The sequence below is a fragment of the Acomys minous genome (assembly GCF_964271855.1).
Source record: "Acomys minous genome assembly, chromosome: 2".
NCBI lineage: Eukaryota > Metazoa > Chordata > Mammalia > Rodentia > Muridae > Acomys > Acomys minous.
Genome location: NC_140484.1, coordinates 700,769 through 727,448, shown reverse-complemented (window position 1 = coordinate 727,448; position 26,680 = coordinate 700,769). Strand labels below are relative to the sequence as shown.

Here is a 26,680-nt window from a genome sequence, read left to right as displayed (position 1 = left end):
TCCCTGCTGATCGGTGTTCAGAGGCCTGCCAGTGAGTTCTGTCCTTGCTGGAAAGATCTTGGGTCTTTTGGCAACAAAGTGCCTAGGATTCATTTCCTGTTAATATTCAGATGGAACTTGTCTTGCAGTGGGATCCTTCTGGAAGCCCTAGAGAAGGTATAATGAGTGACTCATTCAGTGTCCTTTGCCTTCATTAAGAGCATGAGGTTGAAATCTTTGTGTAGCCCCATCATAGTACCCCAAATATCAAATAGAGAACCAATGAGCAAAAGTTAAAAGGTCCTACAAATGCCAGTCACATGGGTAGTGCCCATGAGGAACCAAGCTGCTCATTTTCAAACTCAAGTCACCTGTTACAATCCGCATGGGCTTTCCCATGCACGGGGAGGCAGGATGCAGCCTCTCTTATGATAAACAATGGGTCTCCCCTCACTTCTGGTCTTCTGGGGAGCGGGAGAAATAACCCAGAAGACACAAAAGGGATCAACATAGCATGTTGACGGAAACCATGGCTACCCAGGTCTCCAGCCAGACTGTCTCCCAGCTCCATGGTTACTGACAAATTAAATGAAAGCAAAGGTAAAAAAGGTAGAAGGTGGAATGGAAGTTATTCTATAATCTACAAGGCTATCTAGATACACAGTGGTGATGATGGTGAGGAGCAGTGGCAAGTCAGTTCATGGTGATGGTGGTGTGGTTGAAACAGTGAAGGTGGTAGTAGTGGGGGTGAGGGTAGTGGTGCTGATAATAGAGGTGGTGACGGTGGTTACCATAGTGGCAGGTGATGTTGGTGGCAGATGTGGTAGTGGTGGTGCTGGTGGTGGTGATGTAGCAATGCAGGAAGTAGGGGTGTTGGCTGGATATGGTACAGATGACAGTGATCACAGCTGTAATTATGATCTTTGTGTATCTTCCCATTGAGTGCAGTCCCAAGAACCCTGGTAAAGCATGCTGTTGCTTAATAGACATTTTCAATAATCCTTCCCTTAGGTAAATTTGGATCAAAAGCCAACTGAATTACACAGACACTCGGCCAGAAACAAAACTGGCGGTGGATCCCCTAGGGATGAATGTCAGACCGCACACAGAAGCTACCAAGTAGTGGGTCAGTATGGACACACCCATAGAAAGACTTTTAAAGATGATGCTGGTGTGGTACCACCTCCCTTTCTGAGTTAATTTTCATAATCTACTAGAAGCTTCTAGAAAATGAGCTGCTCGTAGAGGAAATACTGAAGGCAAATTTTTTGGCTTACTGTTCCACTCCTTGGGCAAAACATGGAGTTTGGGCCTGCCGATCCTGGATGTGAGCCTCACCTCACTCTGGCTGTAGGTGGGCAACATTGTGATGAGGCACACTGAACTAAGCATACGGGTGCACCGTGACTCCAGACAGTGTGGGAAACAGCAAGTACGGCAGCCACCACTATCCACCCCTCCTGTTGTCTAGACTTACTTGGAGGAAAATCTTAGATGGTATAATCATCTTCTGAGAAATGTTTCTGCATTGCTTCTATAAAATAAGGTTCTTTAAGAAATCATGATATCATCTACTCATTTTTAAAATAATGTTACAATTCTAGGAATGATTCCATCATATACCCAGTATTAAAAATAATTTCTTCATTTCATAAAGTATTCCATCAGTATTCTGATTTCCTTAATCATTTGGTAAGCCCATTTTTTTTTACAGTTTATTTGGGCCTATGTCAAAATAAGCCCTGTATATTGTGACATTGGTGGCAATTTCCCCCAAGTCTCTTTCTAAACTATAGATTCTCACTCTCTGCTTTTTTGTAGTCTTGCAACTCCCACTTGAAGAAGAAAGGTCATTAGGTCCTACGAAGGTTTACAAGCTGTTTTTGCCAGTTGCTGCCTCATTCATCTCATTCTAATCATCATTCTTTTTTATTTACTGTAAGAGAAAACACAAAAAGCAGCTTTAAGGAACTGATATGTTCAAAGCTCCAGACTCCTGACCTGCACAGTAAAGGGTTCTGACATGGCTTGGAGCTTCACACCCTGTTTTCCAGAACCCTGGTATTTTCTTGACGCCTGGGGTAGCCAGCGGCACTCCACCACTACGCTCTTCAGAAAATCTCTGCCTTAGGAAGTGTAGTTCCATGGGCAATTTCATTTAGGGGAAAATGTTTTTTTCTACTGTAATAGATTCAAAATAGATTCACACTCACAGTTGGATATGCACTTTATAGCTACACCATGTGACTACAAGTCTTGTCTACGGTGGCCACATGTCTTGCTTTGGACAAGGAGGTGTTAGGAAATATCACACCAAAACATTAAAAGTGCTTGCACGTTGGGGCTCTTGATGGCTCACAAAAGTCAATTGCCTTTTAGTAAGCCTTGGACAAACTGATGGAAGATGTCAGATTTGGATGGTTCACCATCCTCAGATGGGTAAGTTAAACCCAGCCTGGAAGCAAACAGCTCAACCAACCTGAAAGCCCATTAGCCACTAATGCTTGGAGCTCTTTGGGTTTTGTTTCTTAAGCAACAGTAGAGGTTATAACTGCTATATTTTTTTTACAGCAACATACAGGACAAACTGGAATACCCTCCCTCTGACTGGCCTTGTGTGGGTGGAATGTCCCTTCCTATCTGTTCTCTGCTGCATCTGAAAGGACGGAGAATCCTAGAAACCTTCTGGAAAACTGATTCAGAAGCCCTTATGCCATCTGCTGGTCACGTTGGGTATAGGCCCCTGAAAGGTTAAGCAGCCCTGAAGTGAGTTGGGGGAGGCCCAGGCAAGCACACTTCAGCGGTCCCTAGACTGAGAAAGGTGATGAGTAAACTCTGGGGATAAAAGGGACAGAGAGGTGCCTACCTCACAGGCTTTGTAGAAAAGTGCAGCCATGAGAAAGCGCAGAGGCTAGGGTCTTTAGAAAGCTGACCTGGAAGACATGCTCTAGCAGGAGGTTTCGTTCTGTGCGATTGGAGGCAGGCAGCCTGCACCTCACCCTCAGCCTAGAACAACCAAGAGCCTCACTGGGAACCTTGCGGAGAGCAGGAGAGGAGCAGGGGGCTGGAAATGTGAAGTAGAACCACGTGAGGAAGGCCGTGAAGGATGCCAACAGTCAGGGTACCAGCCCGCCTGTTCCCCCAGGGTGCCTAGCCCTGAGTTAAGTCACAGAAGAACAGAGACGTGGATAAGGGAGTCAGGTGTCACGTGTTCTGGAGACCATTCCACTGAAATATTTGAGGAAAAATGGCATTCTGAAAGACATTTAAATTAGAGTAAACACCTATGTTTTTAAAGTAGAATGCAAAATGCTCTCCATTGCAAAAGGCCGAGTTCACCTCAAGAGCATTTCCTACTCACAGCACGCAGCCTGAGGGTGCTCACTCACAGCTCACTGGAGTTCAGGGTTCTAAGTGGGAAACATCAAGACTTGCCTAGCGATCAGAAGGCTGAATACAGCAGGCAGATTGCTGCCAGCTAGAGGCTAGCACAAGCTCTACAGTGAGGCACTGCATAAAAACAAGGCAAGGTTATCATACGCAGAGATTGCTGAGGGAGTTAGAAGCAAACACCTATGCTTTCCAGCCCCTCTTTAGCAGCGCCCATAGAGAACCTCCCAAAATCTATGCATGAAGGAAGAACAGACGCATTCAAGCCCCGCCTGTCACAAAGCACAGAGGTTAGCACGGAACGCGGATAACTGGTCGGAATCACTCATGATATAAGTACCTGCGCAATGCAAGTGCACACCCTAGGATGCCTCGACCTCAGGCATTGGGTTCCTATGCACCAGGCATCCCTTTTCAAAATATGTATGTTCGGTGTCCTTACATCCCTAGCCTGATACACATTTCCTAAGCATGGAGCTGAGGAAAGCTCTTGGGGAGGCGGTGCTGAGCATGCCCATGGCTTTGATAAGGTGGTGGGAAGTCTGTTTATAAGGATGTTAGTTAGGTCGTGGGCCCTGCCACTTTAAGACGCTTTTACTCTAAGAGGCCAGATTGGCAACCTGAAGGTACAGGCCTAGTGCTACTGCAGAAGGAGAGCTATGGCTTTTATAGCTCTGGGTTTGTAGTCCTAGTGCCAGTGCTCCTTGTCACACAGGCTGTGCTGAACTAAATCCTCTGACGCCCCTTAAAAGGATTTAAAAGTCAGAATATTTCCTCTAGAGGCTCTTCTCTTGGCCTCTCCCCCTTGGCTCTTCGTCCCCACGCACTACAGAAGCCAAGCATGGCAGTGCACACACGTGACCCCGGTGGTGGCGTTAGGATCAGATGTTCAAAGCCATCCTAGGTTACTTAGTGAGTTTGTGGTCAGCCTGGGGCACATGAGACCTGAGAGGGGGAATAGAGAGGGAGAGAGAAAGGGGAGGGAGATAAGACCTTGAAGGAGAAAGGAGGGGCAGGAAGGGAGGCAAGGAGAGAGGGAGGGGAGGAGGGGGGAGGGAGACCAGCGGTGTCTTAGTGCCTATTCCTCTAGATATTTTTGTCCATGTTATAATTATGTTTTAGGCAGGATTATACTCTATTTGAATTACTTTTTTCTAACAGTTGGCATTGAATCTGTAAACACTAAGAGATCTACCCAAATCCATCTTTCTAAGAGCTGTGCACCTGTTTATTGTCCATACTATAATTTAGCTAGCCTGTCCTCTCTTGGCTCATACTTTCTTTATGCAAATGATTTCTACACAAGGCAGAGAGGTCAGCTAGTTTGTGGCAGGCAGCGGGTATTTGTGCATGGCCCCCAGCACCCAGCCTCCTCTGGTCCAGGCTCTCCCCCCCTGCACCTGGGTCTGTCTTCCCTGGAGTTCCTGCTTCCTGTCCCAGTTCCACGGACAGAGGCAGGTTCCTCCCTGCGGGAAAACTCAGGCCAGCTTTTGTCCCAGACTCCAGAGAAGAACAAAGGGTGGCCAGCAGTCCCCCGCTCACAGAATGCCAACAAGTCCTTGCGTTAAAGATTGAGTTAGACACGTGCCTTCCTACAGAATAACTAAGAGCTGAGAGACAAAGAACATGAAAGGACTGAGGTTTGGGGGGCTGGGGGGGCTGCTGTCTGGTCCTGAAGTCATTTTTTTGATAATAAGTGTCACATATTTAAATGCTCACACATAATCATCACCTTGGCATTAACTATACCATCAAAGACAATCTGATTACATAATATGCTTCTTCATATAGCACCACCGTGAACTTGTTAATACATGTAATTATAAACGGGAAGTAGATGGGGCGGGGGACATGCAGAAGAAGCCTCTGGAATATGTTTCCCCACTGCTTATTGCTTATGAACATGGATGAGGCAAAGGTAAGCAATCGCCCTGGTGCCACCATGCTCTGGAAACTCTGCTTGGCTGCACCTCTTCCCCGCTCACACTGTCACAAACTGCCTTGTGGCTCCACGCACTACCCGGGGTCCTTGAACTGCAAGAGGCTGATCCCAACTGCTACTGGTTTCATCCTAACAGAGGAGAAGGGAAGGATCAGAGCCACCCTGGTGGCATCCGGGGCCATGGGGGACTCAGTTCTCACTAAGCCAACGAGTGGTAGAGGCAGCTTTTGTAGGAAAATTTTTCCTAGTAAGATGGAGACAAATGTTGTGTCCCTTCCCAGCCCCCAGGTAGGGTATGAAGGACAGATGATGAAATTATTCTACCCAAGCCTAGCTTGGTGGTGAATTATAAATGTAATTGTGTTTCCTTATAGGGGCATAGATGAGGTGTTTCCTACAGGAGTATGGCACTGGGATTTCTTAGGGCGGGGCACGGCCAATTCATGGGCAGCTGCACCACCAAAAAGCCTCCCTCATTGCGACTGTTACCATGCTGTGCCAGACGGCAGAGAGTCAGAACACCGGCATTACACTTACTCTTTAGTCACAAGGATGGTAATAAAGGTATTTGGGAAAATGGTTCCTTTTGCTCAGCTGGGGTTTTGTTCTCCCACGAGAAAGGAGAGTATTATATTTAAGTGAGCTCCTTTTAACACCGAAGTGCTGTGCATCACAGAGTAAATAGCACTCCTCTTAGGCTAACATGACAGTTGTGCTACATTTAGTCAGCTTACAACTGAACATATGCACTCTCCCCGACCCCTGTAGTGTCCCCCAAATCTTTCTGGTGCCCTCCAGGCTGTTTCATCATCGACCAACACAGTCACTGGGTGGCGTTTGTCATCTCCCTCCTGCCTCAGCAACAGATGCTCATATTGGGTCCTGGGAGCATCATGTGTCCCTCAGGGGCTACACGATCACCTGATGTTCTCTAACACTTCTGACCTAAAGGTGGCAGAGTACTCCTGGGTACCACTGTGTCCTTTTGTTTCTTGATCCGCTAATTACTAATATACTGCCCAACATCTGATGGGAGCTCTCAGAGAATACATTTAATTACCCAATTCTGTAATTGCATCCCAGTCCAAGGCACTATCTGAGCAGCATGTTTCATCAACTCTTCCTGTTCCTCCATCTTCAGACCCCTCACTCAAAACAGCAACAAAGCAAATATCCCAGGACATCTCAGGGGACATACAAGGATCAGAGAAGGATGTGACCCTCGCTAGCATTTCAGGTCCTCCCAAAGCACCGATGGCGTGTGTTTCCCAAAGTATACTACAGTTCCTTGAGTAGAACTGACAGTGAAAGGAATAAAAGTGTAAAGAGAAGTAGATCTGGCTCTTGGACTTCGGAGCATTCTTGCGGCCTTTGGTGTCCTGGAGATGGAACTAGAAGACGGCAGAATGCATGGCCTGCCACACAGATTTCTTCCTTCTGCCTCTGCACCACCATAGGGGCAGGGAAATTACCCTTTCTTTCCAGTCTAGTCCTTTAGGGTCCACCGTGCTACGAGCATCCTCCACCATGTGCTATGAACATCCTTCCGTCCTCTGTGACAGCTGTGGCCACAGGATGCTGGGCTGGCTGCCCCTTTCCTTAGCAGCTCTAATTCTTGCCAGAATCCTGTAAGTCAATTCAACCCACTCCGCAGCACCCTGCCCACAACCTCTTTCTCCTTTCCCCTCTACTTCCCTCTCTTTTTTATTTTGTGATAGGAGTTGGGAAGAGGGATTGGGAGTGTCTTGGTCAGGACTGGATGTCACTGGCCAAGTTGACTGTGAGTGATGGCGTGTGTTTGCTGTGTTGTGTGCTGGCAGGCTTTGGTCCACCACTCATTCTGGACAAGCTGCCTTACATAGGTTGCTGTAACACTCTAATTGGGATAATTAGATCCCCAGATCTTACATGTGCAACTTGATTTATTCTTTTACGTAGGGTATAGATTACAAATAGCCACCATACAAATCAAGATGCAGGGCATTTTCAGCCTCTAAGGGTAGGTCACATCCCTCCCACTCAGGACCCCTGCTGACTGACCCTAAGTAGGTGACCCCCATCTGATTCCTAGAGATTTAATACATTTTGGCTGTTGTTGAGCTTTTTAGAAATGGGATTAACCAGTCTAGGCATATAAATCAGTGGTAGAGTACTTACCTTGTATGCGCAGGGCCTTAAGTTCACTCCCCAGTGCTGAAAACCTAGCTAGCATATACTCCTACACATCAGTTTCTGGCATTCAGTGCTTTGTACGTAACATTTAGACACGCCATTGCCTGTCGCAGTTTCTTTGCATGGGGTTGTATGACCACATGTGCCCTCTAAAATCAAACTCAGGTCGTCAGGCTCACATGGCAAGTTCTTGTACTCAGATTTTTACGCTTTTTTTTTTCAAGTGTCAATCATTTTGTTGCATGTATTGGAGCTTCCCACTGTAATGGTCCTTGCATTTCCTTGGTAAATAATGATGCTAAAAATTTTCCGTGTGTTTACTACCATTTCAGCACCATAGCTCGTCAGATGCTCTCTATATGGCTGCAGACATTTTCGAATTATTTTATCATTTTCTACTAAAAATGTGGAATTACATAGAAATTATTTGTTTTTCCAAGTCTCCAAAGAATTAGCTTTTCTATATCACTTCCAGTCCTGTGTCTTTTAATTATTTCTCTTGCTTTATTTCAATGTCTGAATCCTCAAGCACAGCATTAAATAAATGCAGTGATGATGAATTATTCCCAAATTTAATAAATACCCAATATGTCTTCATTAAATACAATATGGGTTATAGTTTTGTAAGGTAAATCATATAAGATTATAATTTTACATATCAAAATATGATCATATAAGCAGAAATTTATCAAGAACAATGTAAAATAATCTTTTGAGATAAAGATATTTTCTTCTACTTCTGGCTTGCTTACAATATTTTCATAAGAATTTCTTTGTTATTTTGTTAAATGCTCCTGTATCAGTTGGGATGGTTAATGCTTTTTGCTTTGTTCTATTATGGTATGAATTACAATGACTTATTTGGGGTATTAAATTCATCTTATACTCCTGGATATGTTTTACATTCAAAACTGGATTCACATTTCTGAAGTTTTGCTAAAAACTTTTGAGTCTGGCTTCATGAGAAATATTGGTTTGAAGCATTTCTCATTTATCATCAGGGGTGTAGTGGCCTAATAAAGTGGGAAGTATCCCTTCTTTTTCTGTTATCTAGAAAGCCTATGTAAAACAAACATTCTTCTTTAATATATAAAAATTTCATAACAAAAATCATCAGGGTCATGAATTTTCTTTGAGAAAAGATTTATCATTATGCACTCAATTTTCTTATCAAATATAATTTTCAGATTTATGCTTCTGTCAGTTTGGATTGGCTGTGTCATATATTTTCATTAGCATTCCATCCAAAATGTTTTCTACTTTCCTTTGCTCTCTCTTATTTGACTATGGGTTACTTTCTAATGTTATGCTTAACTTGATAGGTACATAGGAATTTTCAAATTATCTTTATTGATTTTTCATTTCATCCCATTATGGACAGAAAAATACACTCTATGACTTTAATCATTTTTAAACGTGTTGAGACTTGTTTTATAGTCCAAAACTAATCTTTATTGGCGAATGTTGAATGGACCATATATTCTTCCGTTGCTGTTTGCTGGCTCTATAAATATCAACTAAGAGAAACTTGGTAATGTGTTAACTGAGTCTACCTCTGTTTTTAAGGAGTGGTGTGTGTGTGTGTGTGTGTGTGTGTGTGTGTGTGTGTGTGTGTGTGTGTGCGCACGCGCGCGCGCGCGCGCGTGCCTTAGGTGCTGGTGCTCAGAGATGCCAGAAAATGTCAGACCCCACCCCCAGGTTGAAGTTACACTTAATTGTGAACCACTTGATGCGGGTGCTGAGAACCAAACTCCAGTCATGTGGATGTGTACCAAGTGCTCTTAACCACTGAGCCAGCTCTCAGGTCCCTGAGGCTGTCTTTACTGAACACCTCCTCCCTCCATAAGTTACTAAAGAGTTTCCCAGAGAATGATCCTTCTGAAATCACACTGGAAACAGAGTCCCAACTAATAAAACCTGCCTGATGGGCTCCTTGCTATCTCACTCTCTGTGGAAATCTCAGGATATACTCAGTTGACTTGATGAGGATTTTAAACCTTCCCTCTTTGCAGCCAGTTTCCCCAGAACTTCGTTCCTGAATTCTGACCTCTTCCAGCACACTTAAACTTCACAGTCCTTGGCCTAGCAAGCTATAGACTCCTCAGCAGATGCCCCGTGCTCTGTCGAATTGAAAAACAGTCCTGAGCAGAGAAGTTAAGCCAAGTAAATAAGAATGGAATTTAACTGCAAGCACTTAGACTTCTCCAAGAACCCTTTCTCCTGCTCTGTTGCTTTGATGTCCCTCCAGTGCCTTCAAATTCACACACACACCACACACACACACACACACACACACACACACACACACACACACACACACACACACACACACACACACCACACACACACACCACACACACACACACACACACACACACACCCTTGGTTTTCTGTTTTGTTTTGTTTGACATGGTCTCATGTAGCTGAGCTGGCTTTAAAATTGATATATGGTCAAAGATGACCTTGAGCTCCTGATCCACCTGCTGAGTACTGTGATGTGCAAGTGTATTATCACATCTACTTTATGCATGTTCGGTATCAACCCCAGGGCCTCCTATGTGCCAGGCAAGCACTCTACCAGCTAAGTTAAAGCTCCAGCTCCAGAATTACTTTTCTTCTTGCTTTTCTAACTACTGTCAGTTCTTCCTGCTGTCCATGTTTACCTCAACTGGAACTAAAACCCTCATCTTCTATTAACTCTGTTGTCATATCCATAAACTCAGCCTCCAAACAAAATCTATGTGAGAGCTTCATACATAAAATCAGTGGCAGGAAAGTTAGTCCAGTGTTAGCCAGGTCAAGAGAAGTTTCCAGACTGACACCAGAAAGAGGAAAGAATATGGATGTTCTATCTAAAGAAATCTCAGTTTGAATTTTGTTCTTGCTTTCTGTTGCTGTGAAAAAAAAACCACTAGCCAAAAGCAACTTAGGAGTGGAAGGGTTTGTTTGGCTTATAGGTTACATACAGATATTATTGACAGAAGTCATGTCAGGAGCTCAAGGCAGGTACCTGGAGGCAAGCAGTGAGGTATAAGCCGTGAAGGAGCACTGTTTATTGGCTTTTTCTTCTGGTTTGCTCAGCTGCCTTTCTTAACATCCCAGACCCACCTTCCCAGGGATGACATCGACCATCATCAGTCTAGAAAATGCTCCACAGACGTGCCTACAACTCAATCAGATGGAAGCAAATTCCCAACAGAGACCCCGCCTTTGCAGGGATGTCTGTCTGTGTCAAGTTGAGAAAACCTAACTGTGACAAATGCCAAGGTTCGTTCTTGTTAGCTAGGTGTGTGGCTATAGGCGAGTGCTTTCACTTCTCTCAAGCAAAGTCCCTACTTGGCATTTTTGTGAGAAGTTGTCATAGGGTTAACCACAATACACAGAGAGTAGGCTGCACACTGCCCCGTGTGCAGCAGACAGCACTGTGAGTTTTGGAGACAGGGACATTGTCTCCACTTCTCTAATTCCCTTTAGATCCTATCTCATGCTGAACACACAGCTGCTGAATAAATGCCTTCTATTTGCCTTGTGTTTTCTTCACCAAAAGTTTATCCATATAATTCTAGGCTTCAGGACAAGAGGCTCACAAGTTCAAGGCCTACCTGGGTTGCAGAAGGAATTCAAAGCCATACTGGGCAAACTAGTGAAACTTTATCACCAAATAAGAAGTGAAGATAGGTGTATCACAGTAGTAACATAGTTTTCTCACATCTGTGAGGGCCTGAGTTCAATCTCCAGGACTGGAGAAGGGGTGGGCCTCAGCGGTCCTAAACCCTGAGCTATTGTTACTGTGCAAACGCAAAGAGGGGCCTAAGATGATATTGAGAAGCATTGGGCTGAACAGAGATTTTAATCTCAAATGAAAGCTACGTGGAAACTGAGTTCTGTGTACCTGATCACAGGGAAACTGGCAGGTCACATAGCTGACGTGAAATCTATGCCTCCAATGCTGGATATAAATTACAAACTGATCTTACGTGGTAGCCCACATATCTGTAAAGATGCCCAATGCAACCATTCAGTAGTGTACTTTAAATATATAAATCTGCTCTACAGAATGTGTAATTGGATTAACTGGTAGAAGATCATGGGTGCCTTTATGCCTGTGTTGATAATCGTGTTAATAAAACATCTCTGGAAATATTCTGGGGGAAAGATGTGGTTTCATATTTCAATCTCAACAGATGAGGCAGAGTTCTTTGCAACACCAAAAAACTGAGAAAAGTTAGAAGACAGCATCAACAGTATGAAGGTGAGACACTGTCAGAAAATGAGAGAAGAATGCAGTAAAATAAGCAAACCCCCAGACAGCATACGGAAGAATAAAGACAACACAGATACTGAAAATCAGAAATAAGTACAGGGGACTTAGAAGATGACTCAACTGGTGAGGTACATGCCTTGTAAGCATAAAGGTCTGGTTTCCACTCCACCCCCAGAATCCACATTAAAAAGCAAAATGTACTTTTTTAAAAAAGATTTATTTATTATGTATATAATGTCATGTCTGCATGTACAACTAGAAGAGGACACCAGATCTCATCATAGATGGTCGTGAGCCACCATATGGGTGCTGGGAATTGAACTCAGGTCCTCTGGAAGAGCAGTCAGTGCTCTTAACCTCTGAGCCATCTCTCCAACCCCCGCAAAATGTACTTATAATCCCAGCTCTAGGATGGTCCAAACATGAAGACCCCTGGGCTGTTAGTCAGCCAGCCTAATCAGCAAGTTCCATGTCAAATGAAGACCCTTTCCCAAAAAGCAAGGTGAAAAGCATCCTGCTCTCATCCTGGGGAATGACACTCAAGGTTGACCTCTGACCTTTACGTGCACATGCACACACATGCATGCATACTACAGACATGCACTGTGTGGGCATGTGCATGTGTGCGTGCATGAGTGTGCGCATGCGTGTCTGTGTCTGTGTTAGCTGGACATAGTGGTACATATTCCTGGGAGGCTGAAGCAGAGGATTGTGTGAGTTTAAGGGCATCTTCAGCTATATAAGATATTGTCTAAAATTTTTTTAGTTAGAAAAAAGTATGGCCATTTTATAGCACAGCTATGAGTTGTGTGTCATCCACTCGCAGGAGGCAGGTCTGTTTCCCTCTCTTTGAGTGCAGTTGAGTTTGTATCTTCTTCCCCATTAATTGTGGTAATAAAAAGTAAACGTATATGAGGGCTCAAGGACAGGTCTTCAAAGATTCTGGCTCTCTCCTCCTTTCTCTCTGAAGTGCTGCCACCTGGCAAAGCCCAGAACTGGCTTCAATTGCGCAGCCTCGGCCTGACATCTGGTGGAGAAGCGTGAAGTGGCACCTTTATTTCAACTGTTGAAAAAGTGTGGCTGGCCCTGCACACGCAGTCTTTCTCTGAAGAAAGGAAGGCATCCAGAGTCAGTCAGCCTGGAAGCTTCTGTGAGGCAACACGTTCTTGTGGATGAACCATCAAGAGCTCACACAACTCCTGCTAGGAGCCTCACCTCCACCAGCCCACTGAGGTCTGAATACCCAAGAAATAGAGGAGAGCCTAGACGCTCATGACGAAAGACCTGTGTGAAGGCTCCATCAGTCTTCCAGGTCCCGGATACAACATGTGGGAGACTGGTGTGGCCAGGAGCATCTGGCAGCACACTGTACTATTAATCACACTGCCACTGTCTCATCTGTTGTCTAAGTGTGGGGTCGGGGAGTCGTCATGGGGACCCTCCAGGCCCAACATTTAATCTGCTCAACTAAAAGAGTGAGCAGCGAACTCCATTCTGAGGTAAAGATGGGGCCAATACTAACAGTCATGAGCCTGCTCTAGGGCGGATATCAGGGGCAGGAATTAGACATATACAGGTCCTCATGAGCCTTGCTAGGGAAAGGCCCAGGTACCTACTTCAGCAGTACTCACGAGATGGCTTCCTTGGGGCTAATTGGGACGATTCCTGCTCCCCAGTGCTCTCCGTGCCTCCGGTCCTTCAGAGCCTGGGATCTGCAACCAGCGTGGAGGATGCTTCCTGCCCAAGTCAGTCTCAAGGTGGCTTCTCTGGCCACATGCTCCATCCCTGATCTCTGTGCTTTCCCACGCAGTCTCCCATCCCCTCATCTTTCTCAGCCAAAAGGTACCAGCAGCTGCCACACACCATACCGAGCACGTGTGTCTCCCTGTGTCTTCTTTCTCCTCCTAATCTATATCTGCTCCAAGCCCGTACCCATCTCTGCTCCCACTACAGTCTAAATCCTCAATGCCACCTCCATGCTACGTTGGGACCCAGGGAGGACCCCCCACCCTTTCCCTCTTCCATGCCCTTATACCCATGGCTCAGCAATCCTTTTCAAAAGGGAAATTGGTGCAAAATTCTCACTGTCAACCAAAAACATAATGCTTCATTGACATGTTCTCTCTAGAGAGAGACAGGGAGCTTTCTTGTTCCAAGTCAAGCCTCTATGCCCAGGACCAGGAATAGTGTCTGGCACTATCTCATGTGTGGCTGTTTACATAATTATTTCTTTGCGATGACCCATGTCATTCCCTGCTGCATCTCATGTAATGAAACAGCTGTCCAAGTGTGACACAAAAGAGACTATGGCATCTCTAAGCAGAGTGGCCCATGGTGAGTGGGATGACAGTGGGCATGTTTATGCCCAACTCAGGGGACAGGCCAGCCCCTCTGGGCTATTCAGTCAGGTCCCTCCCAGCCCAGACAGAATGGAGCAGAGGCTCTGTTGACAGGCTTGGGCTTGCAGAGAGCCATGAATCAGTGGGGGGGGGGGGGGAGAAGTGCAGAGTCAGCCACAGTGCCTGAGTGTTGTGGGGTGTCCTCGGCTCTAGAGAAGCGGTTCTGCCAGGCCAGTTTGCTGGTCCGTGCCCCATGCCCAATATACAGAGGGTGATGCACCAGGAAAGACATCAGTTCCCAGGGGGTAAAGAGACCTCAGTGTAGAACCTGACTCAGCTGCACATGCAGGTTGGGTCAGCAGAGATGAGCGTCAAGAAGCAACCCGAGGAGAGGAGAGCTAAGGAAACCTGAGGAACAGTGTTGGGGTCTCAGGTCCTAACCTACTGTGGTCCTTACTGAAGACAGGCAAACATATGCAGACATCCCCTGAAGGACAGCAGCAGGAAGACAGGGATCAGAAACCAAGGCTGGGTAGATCAGAGAGGGCTCTGGCTAGGCTGGTTCAGTTAGATTCTTGCTAGGAGATTCACAGTCAGGCGACAGGGAAGGTTCAGGGGCCTCACTGATATTTGCCCAAGCAAAGACTTTTTGGCATGGGCAAAGAAAATCCTAGACAGGAAAACAGCTTGTAGGCCTGCAGAGAGGAAGAAAAATCTATATTGTATATAAGTATAGACACTCATATGCATGCATATATGTGGGGATGTGCCAGAAAGTAATTTTAGTACTGGGAATAAGTTCATGGGAAGAAACAGAGCAGGAGGTAGGGAATGGAGAAGAAACCATTGCCTATTTATTCACCAGGTAAGCATGCGTGTAAATATACTGGTCCCTCACTGGCCTAGGGTAGTCTAGGCCAACTAGCCAGTAAGTGCCATGGATCCACCTGCTAATATTTTTGCAATTCTGAGGAGAAGTGCACACCACCATGCTCAGCTTTTTAAAGCAGGTTCAAAGGATCAAACTCACGTCCTTGTGCTTATAAAGTGAGCATCGATGCGTCTCCCAAGCCTCCACACTTGTTACACTCTGAAACTAAGTCCACGTCCATCTGCTGTATTCCCTGGGCTGGGAATCCTCCTGATAGACAACGCGCCATTTCTGTGTCCACTGCCTGGATGTCGTTCCTCCCCAGCGCTATCTACTGTCCCACTCACCACACTTTCTTGTAGTTTCTCCACCGTTGAGGAGAAAGAATGGCACCTCACAGGGCAAGCAGTGTGATACCTGAAAGAGTCCTGCTGCAGTTTCATCCTAGAAAAATACTTCTGTCTGTCGCTTGATGGCGATCAAGACTCACACAGCTTGGACACAACTGGAAGCTGATCCTGCCCAGATTCCTTCAAGTCTTGAGAAGGGTTTAGTTTTTGTTTTGTAATATCTGGAGGGGAAAAAGCCCTCCGTGCCCCCACCATCTCCGTCTAGTTTTCTACGGCTCATATTCTTGCCGGGTAAAGAAACTACCAAATGGACCCTGAGAGCCACCAAGGTGCCAGACTCAGTGGTGGCTTCTAGGTGACTGTGACTGTTGAGGGAAATTAAGTCTATGAACTGCCTGGGCTCTGAACCGTGTTCTGCTCTTCCTCCACCTGCAGGCCAAGATGGGAATTGCTGCCTCACTGCCTGGATCGTAGGGATCGGATCTGAATCTATCCCATGATGATTTACAACTGGAATTATTGAGCTCAACAATCCACTGACCCATTTCCCCAGCCTTAGAGTTTTTAGTAGTTTTTAAAGCAACTTCCACACAAGTATAAGGACTGAAAAGTGGGGAGTGGAGGAGATCTGATCCCCAGAACCCAGGAAAGGCCAGTGGGCATGGCAGCTCACAGCAACCAGCAACCAGGGTTAGGGAAGGATCTGAGGGAGAGAGAGAGAGAGAGGGAGAGAGAGAGAGAGAGAGAGAGAGAGAGAGAGAGAGAGAGAGAGAGAGAGAGAGAGAGAGAGAGAGAGAGAGGGAGAGACAGAGATGTCTTAGTATATAAATGAAGCCTACCAAGGAAGATGCCAAACATGAACCACTGATCTACACATACATGTGTACTCATTAACAACCACACATATGCACATGCCCACACACCATACATGCATACACACACACACACACACACACACACACACACACACACACACCTTAAAAATTATATACTTGAACTGGAGAACAGCCTAGGCTTGAAGACAAGATGAAGCAAAGGAGAGTGAGACATATGCTAAATCTACCTCATCGATAGACTCTCTCCCTCCAGGGGGGCAAAAATCCTCATTGCAGACAAGTCCTTGCTGTCTTGGTGTGATTTTAAAAGCCAAAAGCAGAATAAGCCAGTGTTTGGGAGTCAACTGCTTGCATTGGAGACTGCAAGTCCTGGCAACAGACTCAAAATCTGAAGACAGCCTGAGAGCTGTTCAGCATCTGGGACCTGGGCCTAAAGACTATATGCAGGCAGGCCAGCAGGCAGGCAGGTGGGCAGGTGGGCAGGTGGGCAGGTGGGCAGGCGGGTGGGCAGGCGGGCAGGCGGGCAGGCGGGCAGGCGGGCAGGCGGGCAGGTGGGCAAGTGGGCAGGTGGGCAGGTGGGCAGGTGGGCAGGTGGGCAGGTGGGCAGGTGGGCAGGTGGGCAGGTGGGCAGGTGGGCAGGTGGGCAGGTGGGCAGGCGGGTGGGCAGGCGGGCAGGCGGGCAGGTGGGCAGGCGGGCAGGTGGGCAAGCAGGCAGGCAGGTAGGCAGGTGGGCAAGTGGGCAGGCAGGTGGGCAGGTGGGCAAGTGGGCAGGCAAGCAGGCGGGCATGTGGGCAGGCAGGCGGGCAGGTGGGCAGGCAGGTGGGCAGGCAGGCAGCTCCACTCCAGGCCCTGAGAAGTTAACAATGGAGGCCACCATTCCCTGGGGGATGTTGCCAGACCTAACGCAAGTACATTATGTGTATTATTTCATTTAATCAGGACAAGGGGCCTTGGCAGGTATGTCTATCGGCCTCATAGAAAGGTGACTAATAAGTTTTGGGGGGAAAAGCTAAGGCTGTGCTGAGAATACAGACAGTAGGTAGGGAGCAGGCCCAGCATGAGCAAGGTCCTAGCTTCACTTTTAAATATGGGAGTGGGGTAGGAAAGCTAAGGCACTTGGCCAGGTTCACTCCTTGGTAAGAGGAGACTAGAGGGCTGAAGTACAATTCAGTGTGTTAGAGTACTTTCCTAGTGTGTATAAGGCTCTGAGTTCAATCCACAGTAAGGACACGGAGGCTTGCGAACTTTCTACTCTAAGTCAGGAACTAAGTCCACACCGCTAACCCTGACTGGCTAATCAGCTGCCGTCTCCAGGTCTCTCCGTCCTCCAGCGGAGACATGAGTTGCATCTGTGGTCTTGTGAGTGTCCCGTGGGAATTGGAAGCCATTGGTATGCAGAGTAGGGTTCTTGCATCAGACCCAAGTCTAGATCTAGTTGTGAGCTGTCTGTAGGTGCTGGGAATTGAACCCGGGTCCTCTAGAAGAACAGTCAGTGCTCCCAACTGCTGAGCCATCTCTCCAGCCCCAAGTGGGATTTTATAAAACTCTCTCTTTGCATAACTGTGTTAAAGATGCCAAGAGGTGACACATGCATGCAGTGCCTAGTCATTACTGTGGTTATTATGTGTTTGTTTGTGTGCATGTGAACATGTGAATGTGTGTCCTTGTGTGCAAGCATGTTGAGACCAGAGATCAAAGTCTGTCGTCTTTATCTTTTGCTCTTTTTCTCTTTGATACATGTATCTTGCTGAACTTAGCACCCGCTGAGCTGGGTGGTTGGCCAGCAAGCCTTGCCTTCTCCTCCATAGCTCAGGGCTTGCAGATACATGACACTGTAGCCACCTTTATAAGTGGATGCTGGCAATGTAAACTCGGGTCCCCATGCTTCTTATCCACTGAGACATCTTCTGAACTCTGTGGTTATAGTGCGCATATGTGTGTGTGTGTGTGTGTGTGTGTGTGTGTGTAAGTGTGTAAGTGTGTAAGTGTGTAAGAGAGAGAGAGAAAGAGGGAGGGAGGGAGGGAATGAGATGATGTGGTAGAGAGACTAACAACAAATCCCAAGAGGCTCTGAGACCTTAAGAATGGAACCCAGCAATAGAAAGTCCTACAGATAAGTAGTGCTCAGCCCAGGCACATTAGGGCCAGTAAATTCTCATGCCTTGGACCCATTTTCATACCATTTAAACCAGTATCCTTGAAAGTGAAAGCCAAGGTTTGGTGCACTCCAAAAACACCCCCAAGTGACTAATGCTCAGCCAGGATGAGCCACTCCTGGGTCATGTGAGTGTTTGGTCTGGCAGGGAGACAGGGATGGCCCCTCACCAGCTTTCTTCTCTGTGTCTCTGGAAGTAAAATCAAAGCTCAGGCCTCATTCTGACAGTTGAAATCTACACAAGGTTTGGACAGGTCTGTTCGCAACCTTGGTGTTGCAATTAGCAGCTCCTCCTGGCTGCAGTACTGTGGTGACAGATGGATGAAGTGCGTACACCATGAGATTAAATAACAAGGAGATGTTATGCCAACAAAATTAACTTGTCCAGCCCTGTTCCTTAGCAACTGCGCTATTACTGCAGGTTTCCTACCCGAGGCCTCTGGTCCTTCACACCACTCCCTTTCATTAAGATGTGAGACAGTTATTTATAACTTTAATGAAAAGGAAAGAAAGGCAAAGAATGAGACAAAAGAAGAAACTGGTAACTGCCCTCCGGACTACACAGGCCCGCTCCCCGCCCCAGACTAACAGAATCAAGTCCACAACTTTTAAATCGGGGTGCTGTCTTTACTGTATACTTAGCTCCTCGGACTTCACGAGGCAGGGACACCTTTGATCGAAACAACGCCTTTGCCAATCCAATCTGAGGCTGCCTGGGGAACCGTTGTTCAGGAGTCGGGGCTGAACTCTGGAGTACAGAACATGGTATTCTCTGGGGGAAATTGTTTTTATACAGCAGGCACAGCCACAGAAAAAGCAACCAGGATGCTTGAGTGACCATTCCTTCTTACGCTGTTAAGTGGACATGGTGAAGAGAGTGCTCTTTACGTACAAGCTTTTGCTGGGAAACACCAAAGGCTAGGGCTCCCCAAGGCATCCCACCTGGCCAAGCAGGGTCTTTGGCCCCTGGGAAGCCGTAATCCCTGAGGCCTAAGGCCTGGACAGAGGTTTGTATTCCTGTGGCCTTCTGATGGGCCACATTCTAGACCTTGCCTGGTCATCTTTGTTATTGATCACTATGGGCTTTTGACTTCTGATAATTTTTTTTAACCTCTTGCTTTTGTCTCTTTGGACCCAAGCTTAAGAATATGTCCAGATTTATCCTTAACCGCTAAGGGCCTTAACCAGGATTAAGGGTTCTGTGTGTGTTGTAGTAATTTCTCTTTAATTGAACATTCCTTCCAGGATTGGAAAGAGACACATGAGACTCAAGAAGCAAGCAAGCCTCACATGCTCTGGAAAAGCTGAACCGTGTAAAGCTCGTAAGGCCCCTCCCCGAGGCTCTAGACGCAGCAACAACTGCTGGAGAAATGAGACTCTCAGGCCAGTGGGGCTGCCTGCAAGTAGTGCAAAGTTCTCCAGGAATGCAGCTGTCACACCTTGTCCCAGGCTGGGGTCATCCCTGATCCTCTAATTAACCCTAGTGAACTCACCAATTCACTAAGTAGGACACTGGTAGAATTATCACTCTGGCCTGCGGTTTCTGTCAGGTGAGTAGACATTTGTTCTTCTTCTCAGGCAAAGTAACACAACATCAACTGGGATCAGAAAATATTTTACTGTTATTAAGGATTTGTCTAACACTATAATTTCAAACTTACTTCCATTATGAATGCAGAGTTATTAGATAAATCAAAGGCTTTGTCACTAATAAAAACCACAGATTCCTCAAGAGGAAATTGCAGCTGTGGCAGATTCTCAGAACGCCACCAGTACAAATTTCTACTTCAGCACTGTAGTGGCTTGCTATTGAGTATTATATTTCAAATATTAATAAAGAAACATTTGTATTAATATGTCCCAAAAATGAGCTTTGAAAATCCTGGTAATTTTGCTTTAACATGATTGATTCCTTTATAGAACTGGGTCTATTTTCTGCATTTAAAAGCATTTTATTCCAACCAGGACTCATACATTGTGGACAGTTTAATACAAAATAGAAGACAGATCTTGGAAGAAATAGCTTAAAACTCACAACCCATCATACTATTAACACAAAACCCTGTAGACAGAGTTGCCTGAGCAACAGTTCTGGAGGCAAGATGTGTAAAATCAGGACGCCAGCATCATTGGGCTTTGGTGAGGGCCCTCTTCCTGGCTTAGAGATGGTGTGGTTGCTATGGCTGCCTTCAGCCAGATTTACAGTGAGGATTCAAAGCAAACAGTAGAACATAAAGATGTGAAAAACGTGAAGTTTGGCAAGGCAAGGGCAACGAGGAGGTTGGAAGTAGATAAAGCAGCTGTAATTGTTAAGGAGATTAACATCTTAAAAAAAGAAAAGAAAGAAACAGCAAACTTTGGGAGTAAGAAGATACCTTCAAGGCAAGACCCCACCCAAAAGGAAAAGTATTGGATCAGGACCCCCAAAGATGACAGAGCACTCGGTGCAAAGGAGATTTATTACCCCAAAGGGACAGAGGGCAGGGATAAGACACAAAGACAGGCAACAGAGGAAGAGGTAGAAGGGGAGGGGACAAAGGGGAGGAAATGGACAAGGGAGAGAGGTAAGGGGTACCTGTCCTGGGCACTGGGGATGACAAAGGATGGCCTCTGGTTAGAGAGGAGACCGATGTGGTCCACAGGAAACCGGCAGTTTATAAAGGAAAAGGAGGAAAGCCTGTGTTAGGAGGAGGTGTTTAATTCCACTGGGCATGTTAATTAGGTGAGCTGAAGGGGGCTTTTGATTGCTAGACTTTGAAAGCTGGACCTTGGCAGTCAGCCTCAGGAGGAGGATTATTGGCCGGCTAAGGGACTAGACCTTGAGGACTAACTTCAGGAATGTAACCTAACAGTTTTTAGTAAATCGGGGCGAATCGGGCAGAAGGGTAAGGCCTCCCAGAGCCATGCTCAAGCTGGCCAGGCTCCCTTCAAAGGCTCTAAGTGTAAAACCAAAACCCACTCGAGTGACTTTCATTTGAAGAGAGAGATGGTCAGCACAGCCGCGCTGCAGGAACAGGGCTGCCTAGGGAAGTGCTTTCCCCGATTCAGCCTTTCAGAGACTCAGGGAACATGACCTTTCAGAGTTCAGCTACATCTGAGGCCAGCAGCAGGACTTGGCATGGTTTGTATGCTGCTGTTTTTTTCAGGCATGCAAAATGCAACAGTGATGGGGGTCATAAAGGTTTGCCACAAAACTGCAGAGAAAGGCCTGGAAGGCCGGGCACTACGTACCAGGATCAGGCTCTCTGAGAAGATGGCTCCATAAGACAATGTATAAAGCTATGAGGGCGAGGTTTAAGTTAAAGTGGAAACCCTTCCTGTCTGCCAACCAAAGTTGCAGCCACCTAGTGGAGATGGCCCGGGAAAACATGTATACTGAGGGAGAAGTAATCAAGGCTGTTGCAGTTTAGATGACTCGACCATGATGTGTCACGACCATTAAGACTTGGGCAAATCCTGAAATTGGGTTAAATGCATTTTGTGTCCTGATATGGCCAGGGGTGTTTACAAGTGTGACTTACGGTTTCTGTTTCTGCAACAAAACACCATGACCAAAAAGCAAGTTGGGGAGGAAAGGGATTATTTGGTTTACACTTCTGCTGTGTCAGGAAACCTTGCTGCTAAAGGGCACGGTCCACCATTCCCAGAAAGGTCTGAGCTGGGTACAAAATGGGCTCCCTCCGTTGGTAAGGCTTTCTCTTCTCTGCCTCGGGGAGCCTGGATCCCCACACCCTCTACCTGAAGACTGCCATGGAGTCCTTAGGGAAATTACAGGCCCAACTCCTTTTCTCCTGATAAGAACCATTTCAGCAAGCACCTGGGATTCTGGGAATGCCTCCCCATGCAAATGAGGCGTCTCAGTACCTTAGTCCTTCAGTCAATGAGCTTTGCCCACCCTGGGATAGCCCTACCCCTTCCCCAAAGTTCTATATAACTCTCTTTCACCCTAAAAAAACTTGATTTGCCTCCCTGAAGCTGGTCCTGGAAGGTCATTTCCTTCATGTTCATGGGCCAACAACCCCAGGAACAAGGGAAAGCCACAGTTCATCGTTGAAGGAAACCACAACAGGAACTCAAACAGGGCAGGAACTTGGAGTCAGGAGCTGATACAGAGGCCATGGAGGGGTGGGGCTTGCTGGTTTGCTTCTTATTGCTTGCTGGGCCTGCTTTCTTACAGAAGCCAGGACCGAGAGCCCAGGGATGGCCCCACCCACAATGGTCTGGGCCTTCCCTCATCAATCACTAATTAAGAAAAATGTCCTACAGTACTGCTTGCAGACAGATCTAACAGAGGGTTGTTCTTTTTTGTTTGTTTGTTTGTTTGTTTGTTTTGAGACAGGGCATTTCTCTGTGTAGCGTTGGCTGTCCTGCACTCGCTTTGTAGACCAGGCTGGCCTTGAACTCACAGCGATCTGCCTGCCTCTGCCTCCAGAGTGCAGAGGTATTTTCCTCCTCTCAGATGCCTTTAGCTTGGTATCAACTTGTGTCAACTATCCAGTAGAAAGAGAAATATCCCCCACAGGCTCATGAGTTTGAACACTTTCTCTGCTCTCAGAAGCATGGTCTTGGAAAGTTGTGGAGTCTTTGAGACATGGATGCTAGCTAGTAAATGTAGACCACTATGGTAAGTTGTTAAAGGTTATACACTGCCTCCCACCTCAGGTGCACGTCTAGTTTTCCACCAAGATATAAGAAGCCTTAGCCACATATTCCAGCTGCCTTGAACTCTGCCAAACCTTCGTTTCCATGATTGAGTGCACCCTCTAAAGCCATGCTCCGAAATAAGACCTTTCTTCCTTAAGTTGTTTTGTAAGATCATGTGTTACAATAAGAAAAAAGGTTACTAGTACAATTCCCAACATCATTACGAGAGTTCCCTTTCATGACCTCATCCGAACCTAGTTAATTCCGGAGACTCACCTAAATACCATAACATTGCGAGTTAAGATTTTCACATGTGGGTTTGAGAAAGGACACAAACATTCAGTACAGAGCGTTGAGTTATATAATATCACTTCAAACTATAATATGGTCATGTTGAAAGTAGAAGAATAGGAAAGTACATTGTACAAACATCACAGGAGAGCTGGAGTGGCTAAATTAACATCAGATAAAATAGATTTCATGTGGAGGCCAATTACCAGAAACAGAAGTGGATTATGGGTTGATAAAAGGGTGATTCCTCTAAAAAAAAACACTTAGCAATCCTAAATGTCCATGCATGAAGCAGTAAAGCTGTAAAGACTGCTAAGAAGTACATCCAAAGATATATCATAGACCAATATCCTCCTCTCAACAATTGAGAGAACATCTAGACAGAAAATTAGCAATGAAATAGGAAAACTCAGCATCTTCAACAAACAAGACAAAACAAACATTTGCAAAGCCTTTCACCCTAACGCAAATCTATTTTCTTCTCAAGTGCTTAGGTACCACACACCAAGACAGGCCATTAATCCATCCTCAAGAAGCTTAAACACATATTTTAGGATGTGCTCTGACAACGATGAAGTCAAATTATAGTCTATGGTAGGGGAAGTGTCTAGACTTAGAAACCAAACAAGACACTTCTAAATGGTCCACAAATCAAAAGAAACTTCACGGGGCTAAAAGATGGAACAAAAATTGAAGGAATGACCAACCAATGACTGGCCCAGCTTGAGTCGCATACCATGAGAAAGAGCCCACCCCAGAAGTTACTAATGATATTCTGCTATACTTGCAGATAGAAGGCTAGTGTAACTGTCTTCAGAGAGACTTCACCCAGCAGCTGATGGATGCAGATGGACAGACCCACAGCCAACGTTAGGTGGAGTTGGGGAATCCTGTGGAAGAGGGGGACAAAAAAATTGAAGGAGCCAGAGGGGTCAAGGACACCGTAAGAAAACCTACAGAATCAACTAACCCGGGACCATAGGGGCTCACAGAGGCTAAACTGCAAACCAGGGAGCATGTGTGGGACTGACCTAAGCCCCTGCACATGTGCAACACTTGTGCTGCTGGGTCTGCATGGGTGTCCTAACAGCAAGAGCAGGGGCTTCTGACTCCATTCCCTGTCTTTAGATCCCTTTCCCCTAACTGGGTTGCCTCAACTAGCCTCAACAGGAGAAGATGTGCACCTCCTACTGCAACTTGATATGCCAAGGCTGGATGGTATCCATGGGAGGGCTCCCCTTTTCTGAGGAGAAAGGGATTGGGGGGCGGGGGACGAGGGGAAGTGAGGTGAGAGGGAGGGACTGGGAGGAGAGAAGGGAGGGGAAGTTTTGATAAGGATGTAAAGTAAATAAACAACTTAATTAATAATAATAATAAGAACAACAAACTTCAAAGAAAAATTAAAACACATAACTGAATGAAAATGAAATGTTAGCTAATCTGCTAAAGCAAGAAAAATTCATAGCGCAAAATGCAAATATTAAGAAACTGAGGCTCGGCATCATCAGAGGCCAGGAAAGGCCACTGGTAACAGTGGAGTCTCAGTAGCAGTTGAAACCATAAGGTGTGAGGGATGCTAAAGACAGCGACGGCACAAGTATGGAGTGGAGATAGCCCAAGACGTGTGGGCAAGCTGTACATGTTGTGGATGGCGAGGCTGAGGAGGCCTCAGTTTCTCTCCATAACTCTGAGGTCATCATTGCAGCAATGGCTACACCTTCGCCAACAGCCCCTCCTGGATTTTCACAGCGCCAAACCTCAACTGCTTTCTATGACCCCTTCATTCCTTCAAGGTCAGTACTGTGTGAGAGACTCTCATTACATTACCAACTTTTCTTTCCAGTTAAAAAAGATGCAGCTTGCCCCTCCTGGCTGGACTGCAGCTCTGTGTGCTGACCCTGAGAAAACACTCATCCAAGATGTTGCCTCGATAATTCTGGTCTCTCATTAATCACAGTTGATTTTTCAGCCCCCATCAAATGAGCATCAGTTTTCCCAGTAAAACAAAGGTTTTTTTGCTTCAGCTGTTCTGGTCTCTTGTTAACCATAGCTGATTATTCCGTCTCCCACTAACCCAAACTCACAGGTTCTGATCACAAAATACCACATTAGCAGCCGCAACAGTCAGTGAAGGACTCTCAAACTTACTGCTGAAACGTCATTAAGCCCAGGCCCCATCACTACATTTCTCCCAACACTCTTCTCTTCCAACCTTCTAGCTCATTAAACTCTGAGAACCCACAGGCTTTTTCAGTTCAAAGCTCCAAAACCCTTCCCACAATCCTCCCCAGACAGCGCGTTCAGGTCCACTGCAATGAAATCCCACATTCCGTTACCAGTTTCTGTCCTGGTTTGCTTTTTTTGATGCTGTGATAAAACACTAACCAAACCAACTTGGGCCAAGAAAAGGATTTCCTTCAGTTGACAGCTGACAGTTCCTCACTGAGAGAAACCAAAGCTGGGACACAAGGCAAATGCTTCAGGAAGAAACCACAGAGGGACAGTGTTCGCTGGATCGATCCGCCTGGCTTGCTCAGCCATCTTTGTACACAGCTCAGGCCCACATGCCCAGGAGCGGTACTACCCACAGAGGTTTTGGTCCTCCCATATCAACCATTAATTGAGAAAACACTGACATCCCTACTGGCACCCCTGCAGGCAAATCTGATGGAGGCAGTTTCTTAGTCGGAGTTTCCTCTTCCCAGGTGACTCTGGTTTATGTCAAGCTGGCTAAAACTAGCCATTGGGCGTTCCCTCCTTGGATAAGGTGGAAGGGTAGTCAAGGAAATTTCTGACCTTGCAACTCTACATGCACATGCATCCACACACATGCTTCTGCACACGTATGCATCACATACATGTTGAAAATATGAAGATGGTCTGTTGGTCTATTGGTCTATTGGGATGAGCTTAGAGGCTTTAATAGACTTGTGCCATTCCCAATTCTCTGTCTCTGTCTCTGTCTCTCTCTTTCGTGTGTGTGTGTGTGTGTGTGTGTGTGTGTGTGTGTGTGTGTGTTATGGATGGCAGCTGCCTCCTCCCAACACCCAGTCCTTTCCCCTTCCCCATCTACCTGCTTTGTCAATAGCTGTTGATGCAGGAACACTTTCTCTTACCCACCCCAGAGGCTAACCTCCACTGAAACCACTGGATCCAAGAATGGTCCAGGAAAGCAAATTCTGAAGCAGACTCCCATGGCTGGTCCAGGAGCTCCATCCTGAGCACTGAATGGTACTCAGATAACCCTGGCACAGCTAACAGTGCAGCTCATAAGCGTTTCCCTGGCGGCCCTGGAGCGGCAAGAGGATGCAAGAGGGTACCCTGGGTGGTGCAAGGAACTCAAGAAATAGAACGTGGTACTCACAACACTGGAAACTGCCAACTTGGCTCAGCTTGATTGTTGCTTTTTAAAAAAAAAAAAATCCAGAAGGGTTGCAGAGATGGCTC

General features: G+C 46.3%; 1 long non-coding RNA gene across 1 annotated transcript; it reads right to left on the bottom strand.

Annotated features, from left to right (window-relative positions):
* LOC311581884 lies at positions 1-26,680 on the bottom strand. Its single transcript, XR_014773916.1, has 3 exons — positions 26,598-26,680; positions 1,784-1,915; positions 1-147 (listed from the first exon to the last, which is right to left on the bottom strand). It is a non-coding gene; the product is annotated as an uncharacterized lncRNA (long non-coding RNA).